Here is a 202-nt window from a genome sequence, read left to right as displayed (position 1 = left end):
GACGTCACCGCTCAGGACACGAACGCAAGTGATAGTAAATTGTAAATATATATGTGTGTGATAGTTTAGTGTATAGACTAGTTATATATACACATACTGTTATATATAATGTTAAATTTAATGTCAGTTATATATTACTAATATTGGGGGTTATGTTACATTACACAGCAGTTGTAGTAGCCTAGCCTAGTCATTGTTATTA

This window comes from Scardinius erythrophthalmus (assembly GCF_964197995.2).
Source record: "Scardinius erythrophthalmus genome assembly, chromosome: 11".
In the NCBI taxonomy this organism is placed as follows: domain Eukaryota; kingdom Metazoa; phylum Chordata; class Actinopteri; order Cypriniformes; family Leuciscidae; genus Scardinius; species Scardinius erythrophthalmus.
This window is presented reverse-complemented; position numbering follows the sequence as displayed.